Consider the following 17,193-nt stretch of genomic DNA (forward strand, 5'->3'; position numbering starts at 1 on the left):
GAGTCCGCTGTGCACCTGTGTCTCCGGAACCCGGACTGGCTTTCAGGGAGAAAGTTCTTCACCCGTGCGATCCAAGAGAGGCGCTCCAGGACCACGGACTCCGTGGCCTTGCAGGCTGCAGATGTCAGGGACACGGGGCGGTAGGACGAGAGCTGCTGGGGGGGCTTCTTCCCCTTGAGGATGGGGACCACGATGGCCGTAGTCCAACTCTCGGGGAGGATGCCGCTTTCCCAGATCCCCTTGAACACCTGCAGGAGGCGGGCCTTTTCTGGGGAGTCTAGGTTGCGCAGCATTTGGAGGGTGATCCCATCTGCACCTGGAGCCGTCTTTTTCTTGGACCGGTTGAGGGCCCGAAGAAGCTTGTGGGTGGTGATGGGATCCGAGCACTGAACAGCGACCATGGAGGCTGCTGCGGGAGGAAGGGGGTGGCGAGTCTGAAGCTCACGTAGTGGAGGGCTTGGAAGAGGGCCGACTGCAGGACGGGCGGCCTTGGACAGGTGGTCGGCCAGCTCCTCGGCTAACACCTGGTATGACACCCCTCTGGCAATGGCGGCGCCCAGGACAGGATGGCGGTTGACGGTCACCTGCAGGAGAGATCGGAAGAGACGCCGTGCTGTCGCTGACTGTCGGGCGGTTTGAAGCTTGTGGCAGAGGCTGGCCCAGCCTTCTCGACCCCGTCGGTTGGCTTGTCGGCGGCAGCAGGCGTCGACCTTCCTCCATTTGGACCAGTCCTTGGGAAGCTCCGTCCGCTTGGCTGTGCGTTCCGCCCTTCGCCTAGCTGCTCGAAGACCCAGTAGCCGGAGGTCAGGCACCGGGGTCAGTCTGGAGACATGGCCAGTCACGGTGGCACTCTGGGCACATTCTCCTAAAAGGGTTAGGAAGTCACCTGCGTGCGTGATACCCTTGGTCAGCTCCCTGAACTGAGACCACCTCGTTACCCGATACACCCTGTCTCGTTGTCGACGCTGCTTGGTAGGTGTCAGGTAGATGGGGAAGTGGTCGGAGCCAAGGGAGTCTGCCGCTCGCTCCCAGGTGTAGAAGCAGGCCTCCGTCAGCAGGGCCAGGTCAAGGATGGACGAGCATCGAGGCCTGATGAAGGGTGTCTCAGTTATGAATAGAAGGTATTGCTGCAGCAGCGCTCTCTTGCGCTGGAAGCCGCGACAGTTCCACTGCCAAATTTGGTTTTCATTTACGCGCCTGGCCATTTTGCAGCTGGGATAGGGTTTTTTCGACATTTTGCTGCCACGTGTTGACGGCTATGAGCTCGGTTCGAACTCTGCACTTCCCCTGCAAGTGCCTGTACCTGGCTCTGAATTTGGTTCATGAATTGGGTCATTTGGCTCATGAATGAATTCAATTTTTCGTCAAGCCTATTTTCGAGTGCTTGGAACGGGTGTTTAATTATTTTGCGCTTCTACGGGGGCGGGCGAGCCGCCTCAGTTACCATTTGCTCATTCCCTTTCGCCTCGGGCGCCGCTTGTGGCGGGGCGACAGGTTGAGCATGTGGCAGCTGCTTCGCGGTAGTGAGAGTCCCTTACTTTTCCATATGCTGTTTCGAATTTTGATTTTGCGTTAGCTTTTTATTCACCCCCTCAAGCTCCTCGATTTCTTTTTTAAGAATTTTGACTTCCTCGTCTTTCTTATCTTTCCTAGGTTTAGCTTGGGAGGCCCCGCTGTTGAAGCTTACATTTCTCCGGTCTCCGCTGGCGTTCGGCTTGGTCCATGGGTTGGCCGCGTCCCTCGAACTCGAGCGTCTCCTGGACCCAGACCTGGAGCGTCCCATGGTGCGAGAACTGGACGCCCTCGCTGCTGCGGTGGCGTCTCGTTGGCGGTAGATTCTAGCCTTGGGAAGGAATCTTCTCTAACGCGGAAGTCTCCTCCTCCTTGCTTGACTTTCGGTCGCCCTCTGTTGTCGTCGTGCGCTGGCTTCTCTTTGACTTTTCACTCTCATTGCTTCTTCTTCACCTCGTACGAAGTCCTGTATATTTCCTTACATTTTCGGTCACCAAGCAGGTGGCCCTTCCCGCATAGCTGGCATTTTGCCTCGCACTGGTGACCTTGCGGTGGCCTCTCCATTCGCAGCTCTTGCACTTGAGGTTGCTCGGGTCCGGACAGACATCCTCCCTGTGACCGAGTCTTCCGCAGGCATTGCATACTTCATATTTTTTGCGGTAAAGTTGACACCGCTGCGCCATCGGAGTCAGGCGAACCCACCGTGGTACTTCTCTCTCTTCAAAGAGAATTAGTACAGTTCTTGAATTTTTGCCGAGTCTCCGCACACCCAAAACTGGCGGGCTGCCATGGATTCTCAGCCTCTTCATGATGATCTCGCCGGTATAAATAAGTGGCACGTCATGTACCACGTCCTTGCCGCAATCTTCCGGCGTCGCCACGTAGGCTGTCAATTCGATCTTCTCCCCTCTAACATGAGGTGGGTTAGGTTCGCGGCGCGTCTCTTCCTTTCGGCGCTTGTAGTTGCCACGAGGATTGAGTGCTGCTTAATATTCGTCGAGATGACGTCCTCCCCGGCCTCGCCCGGGGAAATACCAGCTGCCACGATTATTGCGTCAGCCAAGATTGCGTTGCCAAACTTGAGCAGACGCACGAGACCGTCACGTGGCCTCAAAATGATCTCGGCGCCATCGGGTAGGCGAGCATGCTGCTTTTCCACTAATTTCGCACCTATTTTTCTTCCAGCATGCTTCTCAGCAGCTCGCTGCTTCTCAACTTGTTGCATGCTCTTCTCGAGCGGCACGTATCTTTTCTTCTTGGTGGTATACCATTGGCCAGGCACTTGAAATTCCTCCGGATCTACCGGCGTTCCTTTGACAATTTTCATTTTTTTAGCTTTAGTCGGCTTCGCGAGGCTAGGGGTGGGTATCCGACGGGGCCGCCGCGATCCCAGGCTGCCGCGAGACGCTAGGCCACGTTAGGCCTAGCTTCAGCACGTAGTCCACCGAAAAAAAGTCCGAAAAAATCGGAAACAAGAGTCCCACTTTGGAAAAACTGGTATTCCTGTGGACCTCTTGATGCGTTCCGTCGATTAGATACAAAATTCAAAAATGCCGAGCCGATGAATTGCCCAAAGTAACAGAAATTGGCGGAGCCCATGGAAGGCATGTCCGCTCGATTCCCTGGCCACTAAACAGCCCTATACTCCGATCGGATGATTGATTTGCATGTCAAAATCGCTTCGGACATCCACCAGAGTTTCCTCTGGCCTCGTCCTGCCCGGGCATAGTTGATCCGACAGATGAACTATGCCCGCTCTCGCTCCACCCCGGAGACAAGAGAGCGCCTGGGACGGGTCGTTGCTAAGCCCACACCCCTGTGCGGTGCGGGGTCGCAACGCAGCCCGCGAAGGGTCTTCACGTTTCATTGCGGCATTGGGTTTCAGGAGACCTATTGACTCACGCACATGTTAGACACCTTGTTAGACTCTTTGGTCCGTCTTTCAAGACGGGCCGGGTGGGTTACAGACCTACTCACCGCAAGCCACGATAGCGCCTCCGCAAGAGAACTCCCCACTCGCCTGGCTTCTTGCCGCCAGCTCGATGCCATGGGACCAACCCGGACAACAGGAGACGACAAGTTGCCCAGCGGATCCTTCGCTCCGATTTCAGAGGGCGTCATTATTCGGGCCTCCCAGCAGCCGGGAAAAGCCCATGGGGCCTGGACGGGGTGACGAACTCTTCGTGCACGGAAGAGTTCCTCGAGGGGGCGAACCGTCCTCGAGGGGGCGGGCAGGTCACCTCCACAGCCGGACTCAAAGTCGTACTTTTCCCACTGACCCGCGTCCATCGCGCCGTTCTACCAGCGGTGGGAAGTCTGCATCCCGGAGACCGCGTCCGCGCACTGGCAACCGAAACAGCTCCCCGAAAGGAGCTGTTTACCAGACGTCGCCTGCTCGGCAGTCATTCGGAGACTGAATACCATCGCTTTCGAGCTTCGAGGGCCCACCCGTTTTTCTCTAAGCGGTTTCACGTACTTTTGAACTCTCTCTCTTCAAAGTTCTTTTCAATTTCCCTCACGGTACCTGTTGACTATCGGTCTCTCGGTCGTATTTAGCCTTAAATGAAGTGTACTGCCCACTTAGGGCTGCACTGTCAAGCAATTCGACTCACGGGATGCTTCGACCCGGGTGCGCAACGGCGGAGACGGGCCTGGCACGCACTTTGGGAGCGTGAATGTCAGGCTGACTTACGCCGTCACAAACTCCCCGGAACGTTGCCTCCCATACACCACATTTCCCGACCACCTGCAAGCACGGGGGATTCGGTGCTGGGCTAGGTCGCGTTTCGCTTGCAGCGATTCAGGGAATTCCTGTTGGTTTGTCTTCCTCTGCTTAGAGATATGCTTAGATTCTGCGGGTTGTCTAGCCTAATCTGAGGTCGGTAGTAGTAAATGCATTATCTTCGAACTCGGTCCGATAACTTTTCGGCGCGGTCGAGCGCGCTTCGCTCGTCCTTCCTTTTTGCGCGGCCCGCGCCTTGCGCTCATTCCTCGCTTTTTTCGCACTCGCCAACAGCGTCGGCAACGCGCAAGCGAGACTTGAAGGCACCGCATGGCCGGCGCTCGGGATGGCGCGCGTATATTGGTTATGCCTAAAACGAACCATTGAGTAGGAAGAAACCTCCGACCGCTGCGGTCGAATAAATGCCGCCTCTCGTCTCCTTCCCTCGAGCGAGAGGCGAACTACAACCTTGCGTAGGGGCATCGTCAAAAAAGTTTTTCGTCACACCCGCCCCAACTGGAGTGGCCCAGTTTTTTTTCGGGACAGAGACTGCAAAACAATTAGACCTACGGCGGACAACGCTCGTAACGAGAACCGCGTTCTTTCGACCTGCACTAACTTGCTTGAGGAGGAAGAATAATTCCTCTCGGAGTCCGCGAGGATCCGTTTAGCACTCCGCACGGCAGTGTGCGCCTCTGGGCCTACAAACTCTCCTCAAGCGTCAACGCGTTCACGCCCAGTCGTTTCCCCCGAACAAGCCGGCACAAGATCTCCCTTCTTCTAGTGCGGGGGTGCCCGGACCAGGAGCTCCTGCCTCTTGCGTTTCGCGAAGTTTGCTTCCACTCTCTCTGTAGGCTTAACCTAAACTAACCTATGTAAATGCCGCTCTGTCGCTCGTCCTTCTGGCCTCGTCTCCCTTGAGCAACCGCGCTGCAGGTAATTCCTTCCTACGGTAGCTGCCTCTCCGAGACACGGACGGTGCGCAACTGACATCCTGCGCGGCCCTCGGCTCAAAGTGTCGCGTAGGGTCACCCCGACTTGACCGATTTTTCGCACGGGTGCAGGATTCGACCCACTCTCCTTCTCAATGTACGTAATGCTTTTCGAGGGGTCTTCGGCTGTCATTGATGCCGACACGGTGAAAACGAGCCGTCGGCGACGCCATCCCCTGGCGCCGGCGCCTCTCCTGATATATTATCCGACCCTCAGACAGACGAACCCAAATAAAGACCCAAGGGCGCAATGTGCGTTCGAACAACCTGTACTCGGTGTGCCCTGCAATTCACACCAAGTCTCGCAACTGGCTGCGTTCTTCATCGACCAGTGAACCGAGTGATCCACCCGCTTAGAGTCGTGCATTTGGTTTGTTCAGCTCTGTATATTAGTACAACAAAGGGTTTTAGACACCGAGGCTTTCCCCCTGGTCTCCAGCCAGTGTTGCAGTTTCGTCCAACTCCTGCAACATATCGCAGCGTTTCATTCGGCCTCTGGGCCAGCCTGCAAGCGGCTCGAATGCTGCGCCTCGCGAAGCCTTGAGCAGTGGTAGTGCTGTTAGAGAGGAAGTGCATGAGCAGCGTGCAGCCGCCTGTTCTCTCCTTCTCCGTGGGGCTGTGAACCAAAAATCGTGTGCGCGTCACTAAAAGGATTACGAGGCAATTTGCTATCATAAAAGAGAGTCAACCAGTGGGTAACACCACAGAAGACATTTTCGATGAGAAAAATCCTGTAATTTCGAAAAACTCGTTTCCGTGATCATCAACCACCGCTCCCATGCACCTTCGCCCCCTGGTGGAGAGCCCCGGGTAGAGCCATACAGCGACGCTCCTCAAGGGTGGCCTCTTGGACCGACCACTGTCAACGTCACGCCGCCGTGATCTCATTCTCCACCGTCTACCACATTTTGCACAAAGGGGCCCCTATCCACTTCGCATCGGAGGCCATGCGCATTGGAGCCGGACAGGCGTACTTGACAATCCGGAAGAAGAGAGTCAGTCTGACTACTCCTGCAACGGGAGCCCCCCAACCACAAGTGTCTCGGACGGCTTTTTTGGCGGGGCACCGACAGACTACTCAGAAACTGGGAAGGACGAGGCCGCGGGAGAACCCCAAGGCCGCGAATGTGTTCGAGTGCGGGATTGTAACCCCGTCGTCCTTTTTGGTTTCAATTTCTCCTTTCGCGCCATTGAAACGGCGCCTTGCTCGACTTGCAAGCGTCAGACTCTCAACGCACCAGAACGAAGCAAAAGGCATCCAGAGTCAACGAGCCGCGTTTCTTCTCGTACTTCGCAGCAGCGCCGCCGTTCCCTTGGTGGCGGGCAGGCCTTTTCCTCGGTCCGCACTACAGACTCTGTGCGTCACTTTGGGAGCGCATGAGTTCGATAACCGAAATCCCACCGCCATAGGGGCGTTACGCCGTTTGTACCCGCGGAAGCCGACCGTCCGACACTTCCTTGGTGACGGAGCTCCAGCCGGGCGTAACACTGTGCAGAGAAATGGCTTCAGAATCTCGCAACTCCACGAACAGGAGCCATCCTCCGCTTAAAAGTTGCGGCGGCGCCGGGTGTGACAAGCACAGTCCGGTAATAATTCTTCCGCAGGTTCACCTACGGAAACCTTGTTACGACTTTTACTTCCTGTAAATGATCAAGTTTGGTCATCTTTCCACCAGACCGGCGCAACCGAAAGGCGGCGCCGGACATCGATCCGAAGACCTCACTAAATCATTCAATCGGTAGTAGTGAGGGCCGGTGTGTACAAAGGGCAGAGACCTAATCAACGCGAGCTTATAACTCGCGCCTACTGGGAATTCCTCGTTCAAGGGGAATCGCAAGCCCCTATCCCAATCACGAAAGAAGTTCCACGGGTTACCCAGTCTTTTCAGGCAGGGATAAAGACACGCTGCTTCCTTCAGTGTAGCGCGCGTTAGCCCCGGACATCTAAGGGAATCACAGTCCTGTTATTGCTCTGTTTCGTGGGGCTGGGAGCCGCTTGTTCGTCTAAGAAGGTTGTAAGGTGCTGAGAACCCGGCACCAAGTTAATAGGCTAAAGTATCGTTCGTTATCGGAATTAACCAACCATATTGCTCTACCGACTAACAATGGCCATGCACCACCACCCACCGAATCAAGAAAGAGCCCTCAGCCTGTCAATCATCCCAGTGTCCGGGCTAGGTAAGGCTTCCCGTGTTGAGTCACATTAAGCCGCAGGCAACACTCCTGGTGGTGCCCTTCCGTCAATTCCTTTAATTTTCACCTTTGCAACAATACTTCCCTGGAACCCAAATACTTTGGTTTCCCGGTCATTTGAGTAACTCACACGGATCGCTGGTTGGCATCGTTTATGGTCAGAACTAGGGCGGTATCTGATCGTCTTTGAACGTCTGGCTTTCGTTCCTGATCGAAGAAAAGCGCAAGTGCTTGCTTCTTGGCAAGTGCTTTCGCAATATTTCGTCTTGCGAAGGTTCAAGGATTTCATCTCCAGCGCGGCAACACGAATGCCTCCGTCTGTCACTCTTAATCATTACCCCGTATTCCAAAAACCAATAGAACAGAAACATGTTCTTGTTCTATTATTCCATGCAGTCTGTTCAGGTGATTCGCCTGCGTTGAGCGCTCTAATTTTTTCAAAGTAAAAGCACAGGCCACCTCGAGACGAACCAAAAAGGGCACTTAGAGAGGACCAGCATGATGTTCTGTACGAGCCGTCGCATCGTGTAGATGCACTACTCGTCTGGAACTCAGATCAAACTACGAGCTTTTTAATCGCAGCAGCTTTAGTATACGCTATTGGAGCTGAAATTACCGTGGCTGCTAGCACTAGACTTGCCTTCCAATTGATTCTCGTTAAAGGATTTAGAATGCACTCATTTCAATTACGTGGCCTCAAAAGAGCCCGTATTGTTATTTTTCGTCACTACCTCCCCGTGCTGTTAGTGGGTAATTTGCGTGCCTGCTGCCTTCCTTGAATGTGGTAGCGGTTTCTCAGGTTCCCTCTCCCGAATTTAACCCTGATTCTCCGTTACGCGTAACAACCATGGTCGGCAAGTAACCTACCATCGAAAGTTGATTAGGCAGACGCTTGAAAGAAACGTCGCCGGCTCATGGTCATGCGATCAGCACAAAGTTATCCTGAGTCACCACAGAGTACGGGCAGAACCCTGTAGGTCTTGGTCTAATAAAAGCGCCCGTCAGCCAAAGAACTTCAGGCTCAATCCATGTATTAGCTCTAGAATTGCCACAATTGTCCAAGTAGAAAGGAGCGATCTAAGGAACCGTACCTGATTTATTGAACCATTCGGGGTTTCGTCTTATTTAAGCATGTACTTATACATGCATGGCTTAATTTTTGAGACAAGCATATGATTACTAGCAGGATCAACCAGGTAGATGCATAGGCGAAACTCCACCACGGGTGCCTTTGTCGCAGCGCTTTCGAGGCCGCATTCGGGCGCCCAAGCGCGCGACGCATCCTATTTTGTGCGTCATTCGAGCTCGCTGCGACGTGCCCTGTGGGGCCGGATCTCGTCGCGCGGTAAGAGAGCACGTGCCTTAAAGCAGAAACATATGTAACGCGCTCACCGCTGCGCACGCAGGATGAGGCCGCAGCGTTCGTGCACCGGATGGCACTTGCTGCGTAGCCGAGACGGCCAAGCCGCCAGACGACGTGACACGCCCGCATCTTTGGTGCAATCGCACGGATTCCAGCTCCGAATAGCACGAAACACACCTCAAAATATAGCGGAAACAGCATCGTCCGGCAACCAGCCCCATCGCAGACACGGATGAGGCCGCAGAAGAATGCCGTGGGGTCGAGGCAGCGTGTTGGTCCGCCGCCTCTAGACGCCCATATAATAGCAGCGATAAATACCCAGACATCCCTGGGTAAACGACTGGCCGTACTCAAGGACGATGTGCCGTAAAGTAGGCATCGAATCGTGCGCACCCGTATGCGGCATTATGACGCGCTCTCGGCACCCGAAATATTTCAGTTTGCCGCCGTACACGAAAAACGATCACCGAACAAACGGCCCGATACGCGAGCCCATCAATGCGGGATCGACACACCGTGGTGCGTCTCGCCGGCTCTACACGAGGACTCAGCCGTCGCAGCGCACGCGAGCGTCGTCCTGCTAGAAGAGACTGTGTCGCAGAAGGCGCTGAATCGTGCCCGACCTACAGTGGCACGCCGCGGCGCCCCGACCGTGCCCGTACTCGCGGATTCTGCCACCGGTGCGTGTGCGGCGGCTACCGGCAACCAAATATTTTGTTTTTATTTATTTATTTATTGGATACCTTTTTTGTAGGGCATTCATTGGAGGGCATTACAGCAGAGGGACTACAAACGTTAACTATGACTATACATATCATTTGTGCACGCTAAAAAGCATCGTTCATCGGTATATTGCCGCGAAACCTTCAAAACTGGATTTGGTGTTTTTAACAGCCGCCGGCATGCGGGCTTATCACTGTGATCCTGGCACGCATATCAATTCTGTATCTCGTGTTTGACCATGCTCGTTGTCGCGATACGACGCGTTATCATTTTCTTTCTCGCGGAACATGAGCCGAAACCTGTCTCGAAGATTCGATCACTTGCGTATGTTTCTACAATGTTCCAGGTAGTCCTAGTAGCAGTTTGCGACGTTATCTAGATTGATCTGAGCAGCATTTAAATTGACCGTTGACGAGTGTGACGGGCATTCTTTGCTCAACGATTGATGAGCACGTTTGTTGCTATCGCTGCCGCCGAGTTGCTTAGCTCCTTTGCGGGCGCAAGTCAGGCCAATAAAGAGTTGATTTCAGTACCAACAAGCCTGTGTCTTCTTTTGGTGTCAAAGGCCTTGTCACCACTACGTGAAATCTGGTGAAGATGCTGCTTTTGATCCTTCAAGCGAAAACCCCAGCCTTGTTCCTGTTACTCTGGAGGACCAGCCAACAGGAGACTGAACCAGTCACCGGCTCCAAGGGCTCCAACCTGAACACGGTCTGCTGCCGGACCCCATTCGATCTCGGATGGCATCGACGCTAACAATGGTTCAGCCTACATCACCAGGGCCACGAGCACATCGTTGAACGGAAATCCATCAAGGTGAACTGTCTTGGAACTGTTCGCCAGAAAAACCTGCGTGATCAGCACAAGACTTATAAGGTTCACTGCCATCTCGCTGGCTCCACGCCCCATCGTCACAGTGCTTCTCCAGTGACTTTTGTAGCCGACACCTGGCAGAGTTGATGCCCACTTGACAACCTTGTCAGCTTGGAAACGCAAAATGTCCAAATTCGTCGCTGGCTGGACAGAGTTGCGATTCGCAGGTATCGAACAACTCAGCCGAACATGCCGAATTTCGGTGTACAAGGGCCACGTGCACATCGTTGAACGGAAATCCATCATGGTGAATTGTCTTGGAAATGTTCGCCAGAAAAACCTGCGTGAGCAGTAGAAGAAATATAAGGTTCACTGCCATCGCGCCGGCTCCATGCCCGGTCGTCGCAGTGCTGCTCCGGTGAATTTTGTAGCCGTCACCAGGCAGCGTTGACACCCACTTGACAATGTTGCCAGCTTGGAAATGCAAAATGTCCAAATTCGTAGCTGACTGGGCACAGTTGCGAATCGCAGGTATCGAACAACTCAGCCGAACATGCCGAATTTCGGTGTAAAACCCAGGTAGCACAAAAGTGGGGCCCCAGTAGGTCCGATGTAGGCAAGTGGGGCTATGGTAACCATCATAAAACCTGCATCGGTCCTTGATGGGCCAAAAGTGGGCAAGCCCCATTTGGACTTGTCCCTATTCCTCCTGCATGGGTCATACTCGGGCCAATGCAGAGCACATTCCTGCATCCAGACCACAAGGGTCCCTTGTAGGGTATTTGACGGCAATCCAACCTATATGTGGGCCCTTTATGGGAAAGCCCTCATAGATCCGAAATGAGGCCGCCCCCATTAAATCTTTGTGGGACCAACATCGGCCGTAGTAGGGGAAAAAAGAAAAAAACGGACATACCCACATGCTGCCCCAATCGGTCCCTTGTAGGTTACTTGAGGGCGGGTGAAATATGAATAAGAGCTCAATTTGGGCAAGCCCTCTTGAAGCCCAAATGAGGCAGCCTTAGCTAAACCGGCTTAGGTCCCACATAGGCTGTAAAGGGGCTGCAAGGCGGGCGTATCCGCATAATACCAACATCTCAGCCCCTTGAGGGGAAATTGAAGGCACGTGCAACAGCAAGTGGGCTTTAGGTTCAAAAAACAACCCCCAGCCTAATTGGAGCTACCCACACAAAACCGCTGTAGGTACCACATCGGCCGTAATGGGGCTAGAAGGCGTGCGTGCAATTGTGTAATCATTCTTTCCAACCTTTCTTTGCATTAGATGTTGCCATAAATTACTTTTATAGATGATTTGTATAACAGTGGTTGCCGTGTTTAGTTGGTTAGAAATATTATTACGTGGTGGCGTGACAAGCGATGAAACACGGCAACACAGCAGGTACACAACGACGAGCTGACATGACCATGAAATATGCTTTAATGGCCAGCGGGTCTAGCGCGAGCACTCGGCCCCGTTCCACTCCCGCTTCGTCATCTTCGTAAAAATATTATATGGCTTTAGTTCTCGCGCTCATGAAATTGCGCTAAATATACTAAAACAAACTGATTGGTAACTGTTGATCCTTATGTGGTTGCTGTGGACAGCCTGCAACTCTCGGCACAATATTACTGCTCAGAACACACATCTCCATAGCCTGAACAAGATGTACATGAAGTCATTTAGGCTTGAACAAAGTTATCAATTATTGTAAAATTTAATATTGTGGCTGTTTAGAAAGTGCTGACATATATAAAATACTTATATGTGCATAAATATTGATTGGGAAAACTTTGACTGGGGCTTCCCATCAACTTCCTGCATCGTACCCCTATGAGAATAATGTGGGTAAGGCCAAGTGCGGCTCTCGTTATAGAGCCCGCATCGGTCCTATGTAATTATCTGAGGGGCTAACCGAAATAAACAAAAATGTTCGTGCAGTGCGGCTGTTCAAATCTGTCCAAAGTAGGACCATCGTGGGGAGTTGGCGAGATGTGCCCTTTTAGCAGTGCAGGAAAGATATGGGCAGCCCTGCTGAGCTGCCCACATCGGTTCCTAGTAGGGCCCATCGGGACTTTGTCGACAGCCCCCTTCAGGCCTACGTCGGCCCCTCTTGCAGCACCCACATTGAGCCCATCGGGGCCATCCTGTATTGCCCACATCGGACCCACCTGCGCCTACCCCTCATATCCTACTTTGTGCTACCTGGGAAGCGCCACGTGCACATCGTAGAACGGAAATCCATCAGGGTGAACAGTCTTGGAAAAGCTCTCCAGAAAAACCTGCGTGAGCAGTAGAAGACTTGTAAGGTTCACTGCCATCTCGCCGCCTCCGTGCCCCTTCGTCACAGTGCTGCTGCGGTGAATTTTGTAGCCGACACCTGCAGCATTGGCGCCCACTTGACAACGTTGCCAGCTTGGAAACGCAAAATGTCCAAATTCGTTGCTGGCTGGGCACTGTTGCGATGCGCAGGTGTCGAACAACTCAGCCAAACATGCCCAATTTCGGTGTACAAGGGCCACGTGCACATCATTGAACGGAAATCCATCAGGGTGAAATGTCTGAAATGTTCACCAGAAAAACCTGCGTGAGCAGTAGAAGACTTGTAAGGTTCACTGCCATCTCGCCGGCTCCACGTCTCGTCTTCACAGTGCTGCTTCGGTGAATTTTGTAGCAGACTCCTGGGAGCGTTGAAGCCCACTTGACAATGTTGCCAGCTTGGAAACGCAAAATGTCCAAATTCGTTGCTTGCTGGGCACAGTTGCGATTCGCAGGTGTCGAACACCTCAGCCGAAGATGCCGTATTCGGTGTACAAGGGCCACGTGCACATCGTTGAACGGAAATCCATCAGGGTAAAATGTCTTGGAAATGTTCGCCAGAAAAACCTGCGTGAGCAGTAAAAGACTTGTAAGGTTCACTGCCATCTTGCCGGCTCTGCACCCTGTCGTCACAGTGCTGATCCGGCGAATTTTGTCGCCGATACCTGGCAACGTTGATGGCCACTTGACAACGTTGTCAGCTTGGGAATGCAAAATGCCCAAATTCGTCGCTGGCTGGCAAAGTTGCGAATCACAGCTGTCGAAAACTCAGCCGAAGATGCCGAATTTCGGTGTACAAGGACCACGAGCACATCATTGAACTGAAGTCCATCAGGGTGAACTGTCTTCAAATGTTCGATAGAAAAACCTCCGTGAGCAGTAGAAGACTCGTAAGGTTCACTGCAATCTCGCCGTCTCCATGCCCCGTCGTCGCAGTGCTGCTCCAGTGAATTTTGTAGTCGACACCTGGCATCGTTGACGCCCACTTGACAACGTTGAAAGCTTGGAAACGCAAAATGTACAAATTCGTCACTGGCTTGGCAGAGTTGCGATTCGCAGGTGTCGAACAACTTAGCTGATGATGCAGAATTTTGGCGTACCAGGGCCACGCGCCCATCGTTGAACTGAAATTTATCAGGGTGAACTATCTTGGAATTGTTCTCCACAAAAACCTGTGTGAGCAGTAGAAGACTTGTAAGGTTCACTGCCATCTCGCCGGCTCCACGCCCCATTGTCACAGTGCTGCTCCGGTGAATTTTGTTGCTGACACCTGGGAGGGTTGAAGCCCACTTGACAATGTTGCCAGCTTGGAAACGCAAAATGTCCAAATTCGTCGCTGGCTGGGCATGGTTGCGATTCGCAGGTGTCGAACAACTCAGCCGAAGATGCTGAATTTCGGTGTACAAGGTCCACGTGCACATCGTTGAATGAAAATCCTTCAGAGTGAAATGTCTGGAAATGTTCACCAGAAAAACCTGCGTGAGCAGTAGAAGACTTGTAAGGTTCACTGCCATCTCGCCGGCTCCACGCCCAGTCGTCACAGTACTGCTCCGGTGAATTTTGTAGCTGACACATGGGAGTGTTGAAACCCACTTGTCAATGTTGCCAGGTTGGAAACGCAAAATGTCCAAATTCGTCGCTGGCTTGGCAGAGTTGTTATTCACAGGTGTCGAACAACTCAGCCGAAGATGCTGAATTTCGGCGTACCAGGGCCACACGCACATCGTTGAATGGAAATCCATCAGGATGAACTGTCTTGGAAATGTTCGCCAGAACAACCTGCGTGAGCAGTAGAGGACTTGTAAGGTTCACTGCCATCTCGCCGGCTCCACGCCATGTCGTCACAGTGCTGCTCCGCTGAATTTTTTACCCGACACTTGGCAGCGTTGACACCCACTTCAAAACGTTGCAAGCTTGGGAACGTTGAATGTCCAAATTCGTCGCTGGCTGGGCACTGTTGCAATGCGCAGGTGTCGGGCAACTCAGCCGAAGATGCCGAATTTCGGTCTACAAGGGCCACGTGCACATCTTTGAACGGAAATCCATCAGGGTGAACTGTCTTAGAAATCTACGTTAGAAAAACCTGCGTGAGCAGTAGAAGACTCGTAAGGTTCACTGCCATTTCGCCGGCTCCGCGCCCCGTTGTCACAGTGCTGCTCCGGTGAATTTTGTAGCTGACACCTGGGAGGGTTGAAGCCCGCTTGACAATGTTGCCAGCTTGGAAACGCAAAATGTCCAAATTTGTCACTGGCTGGGCACAGTTGTGATTCGCAGGTGTCGAACAACAAAGCCGAAGATGCCGAATATCGGTTGCGATACGCAGGTGTCAAACAACTCAGCCGAAGATGCCGAATTTCGGCGTACCAGGGCCACGCGCACATGGTTGAACGGAAATCCATCCGGGTGAACTGTCTTGGAAATGTTCATTTGAAAAACTTGCGTAAGCAGTAGAAGACTCATAAGGTTCACTGCCTTCTCGCCGGCTCCCCGCCCCGTCGTCACAGTGCTGCTCCAGTGCATTTTGTAGTCGACACCTGGGAGGGTTGAAGCCCATTTGACAATGTTGCCAGCTTGGGAACGCAAAAGGTCCAAATTCGTCGCTGAATGGACACAGTTGCTGTTTGCAGGCGTGGAACAACTCAGCCGAAGATGCCGAATTTCGGTGTACAAAGGCCACGTGCACATTGTTGAACGGAAATTCATCAGGATGAACTGTCTTGGAAATGTTCGCCAGAACAACCTGCGCGAGAAGTAGAAGACTTGTAAGGTTCACTACCATCTCTCTAGCTCCACGCCATGTCGTCGCAGTGCTGCTCCGGTGAATTTTTTACCCGACACTTGCAAGCGTTGACGCCCACTTCAAAACGTTGCCAGCTTGGAAATGCAACAAGTGCAAATTCGTCGCTGGCTGGGCACAGTGGCGATTCGCACGTGTCGAACAACTCAGCCGAAGATGCGTATTCGGTGTACAAGGGCCACGTGCACCTCATTGAACGGAAGTCCATAAGGATAAAATGTCTTGGAAATGTTCGCCAGAAAAACCTGCGTGAGCAGTAAAAGACTTGTAAGGTTCTCTGCCATCTTGCCAGCTCTGCACCCTGTCGTCACAGTGCTGCTGCGGTGAATTTTCGCCGATACTTGGCAGCGTTGATGCCCACTTGACAATGTTGCCAGCATGGGAACGCAAAATGTCCAATTTCGTCGCCGGCTGGGAAATTGCAATTCGAAGGTTTCGAACAACTCAGCCGCAGATGCCGAATTTCGGTGTACAAGGGCCACGTGCACATCTTTGAATGGAAAGCCATCAGGGTGTGAACTCTCTTAGAAATTTTCGTTAGAAAAACCTGCGTGAGCAGTAGAAGACTCATAAGGTTCACTGCCATCTCGCCGGCTCCACGCCCCGTTGTCACAGTGCTGCTCCGGTGAATTTTGTAGCTGACACCTGGGAGGGTTGAAGCCCTCTTGACAATGTTGCCAGCTTGGAAACGCAAAATGTCCAAATTCGTACAAGAATGCTAAATTGGGCGAGTTGGTGCATTCGCATTTTAGGAAAACGTAGCGCAAAGAAGACAAGGGCAAAAAAAGGAGACACACACAAGCAAATTCGTCGCTGGCTGGGCACAGTTGCGATTCGCAGGTGTCGAACAACTCAGCCGAAGATGCCAAATATCGGTGTACAAAGGCCACGTGCACATTGTTGAACGGAAATCCATCAGGGTGAACTGTCTTGGAAATGTTCGCCACTAAAACCCGCGTGAGCAGTGGAAATGTTCGTTAGAAAAACCTGCGTGAGCAGTAGAAGACTCGTAAGGTTCACTGCCATCTCGCCGGCTCCCCACCCCGTCGTCACAGTGCTGCTCCAGTGAATTTTGTAGCCGACACGTGGCAACGTTGACGCCCACTTGACAACGTTGCCAGCTTGAAAAGGAAATGTCCAATTTCGTCGCTGGCTTGGCAGAGTTGCGATTCGCAGGTGTCGAACAACTCAGCCGAAGATGCTGAATTTCGGCGTACCAGGGCCACGCGCACATGGTTGAACGGAGATCTATCAGGGTGAACTGTCTTGGAAATGTTCGTTAGAAAAACCTGCTTAAGCAGTGAAGACTCCTAAGGTTCGCTGCCTTCTCGCCGGCTCCCCGCTCCGTCGTCACAGTGCTGCTCTGGTGAATTTTTTAGCCGACACCTGGTAGCGTTGACGCTCATTTGACTACGTTGCCAGCTTGGGAAAGCAAAAGGTCCAAATTCGTCGCTGGCTGGGCACAGTTCCGATTCGCAGGTGTCGAACAACTCAGCCGAAGATGCCATATTGGGTGTACAAGGGCCACGTGCACATCGTTGAACGGAAATCCATAAGGATAAAATGTATTGGAAATGTTCGCCAGAAAAACCTGCGTGAGCAGTGAAAGACTTGTAAGGTTCACTGCCATCGCGCCGGCACCACGCCCCGTTTTCACAGTGCTACTCCAGTGAATTTTGTACCCGACACCTGGCAGCGTTGACGCCCACTTGACAACGTTGCCAGCTTGGAAACGCAGCATGTCCAAATTCTTGCGCTGGC

General features: G+C 52.8%; 1 non-coding gene and 1 pseudogene across 1 annotated transcript; both read right to left on the reverse strand.

Moving 5' to 3' along the window:
* Window positions 1-5,433: 5,433 nt before the first annotated feature.
* LOC146172015 (5.8S ribosomal RNA) lies at window positions 5,434-5,587 on the reverse strand. The gene has a single exon (XR_014702727.1). It is a non-coding gene; the product is annotated as a 5.8S ribosomal RNA (ribosomal RNA).
* A 1,227-nt stretch (window positions 5,588-6,814) lies between these two features.
* On the reverse strand, window positions 6,815-8,618 carry LOC146172016 (small subunit ribosomal RNA; annotated as a pseudogene).
* Window positions 8,619-17,193: the final 8,575 nt, after the last annotated feature.

The sequence above is a fragment of the Amblyomma maculatum genome, unplaced genomic scaffold (genome assembly GCF_055883805.1).
Source record: "Amblyomma maculatum isolate TAMU_Amacu unplaced genomic scaffold, ASM5588380v1 scaffold_15, whole genome shotgun sequence".
Lineage (NCBI taxonomy): Eukaryota > Metazoa > Arthropoda > Arachnida > Ixodida > Ixodidae > Amblyomma > Amblyomma maculatum.